Below are 1,230 nucleotides of genomic sequence, written 5' to 3' on the forward strand. Positions count from 1 at the left end.
ATCAGTAGTGGTAGTAGTATCATTAGAAGTGGTGGTATCAGTAGTGGTAGTAGTATCATTAGAAGTGGTGGTATCAGTAGTGGTAGTAGTAGTATCTCGAGCACAGTGTTACAAATTTGCTATTTTTAGTGAGTTGGAGGGAGTACTGTTAAAGATTTTGGATAGCGCAAATTGGACTGCTGGATATCTACTGCCAGCACAGGGTATTTTAATCTTTGGAAAGTATGTTGCTGTTATCACCTGCATGGCTTTCTGTTGTAATGCTGACCCCATTCATTACATTGAATAGGCGGTGCATAGAAATGTGTGCAGCAGAAGCGCAATGCATAAGTGGGAACATGCAACATTTCTGATGTACTTGCCTATTGCTCACTTTGCGATACGCAGTGAACTTCACAGAACTGCACATAGTGGGAACAAGGCCTTATGGGTCCATTTATAAAGCAGTGACTGTGAGATTCACAGAAATATTTCCTGAAGGAGAATTAGTTACTCCCATTGAAAAACGTGGACCTGAAAGATACTCCACCAGAAAATGTTTCAGTTAAGGTTTACTGTTTTATATATAGACCCTTTTATGTTAGAAATCATTTACAAATATTGCTGTATATGTAGCCCAAATGCATTACAATAATAAGTAGTGAAGGTTTAGTTGGGCTTTCAGTGTTCTGTTACATCTGTTACAGACTCATCTGGTGAGATCTGCACTTCTAATACAACTTTTAGCTCCTCATACTCCCAGCTTGATTTTCATATTTTCTTTTAGAGCGAATGTTCTAAAAAAATAAATAACTGAAGCCTGGAATTTACTTTGCCTACTAGTCGACCTGTGATGCTGATATTATTATTAATATTATTATTATTATTATTATTAATAAACTGGATTTATATAGCGCCAACATATTGCACAACACTGTACATTAAACAGAGGTTGCAAATGACAGATACAGCATATGCAAATAATTAACTGGAACATGAAGGTACATCATTGTCACTTACCTGCAGAATGTTTTAGTGTCTTATTCCCATCTATAATATATATATATATATATTTATATATTTATATATATATATATTATTCCATCACATACTATACTCTTGAGCTCTTAGGGTAAAATGTTTATAAAACACAATTAAAATGTGTCTTTTGTTGCCTTTCATTTTAAGGCTAAGCATTGCCAATGTGTTATGAGCTTTGATGAAAATGCTTTTGTGCATTTTACAGCAGCA

This window comes from Pyxicephalus adspersus, chromosome 5 (assembly GCF_032062135.1).
Source record: "Pyxicephalus adspersus chromosome 5, UCB_Pads_2.0, whole genome shotgun sequence".
In the NCBI taxonomy this organism is placed as follows: domain Eukaryota; kingdom Metazoa; phylum Chordata; class Amphibia; order Anura; family Pyxicephalidae; genus Pyxicephalus; species Pyxicephalus adspersus.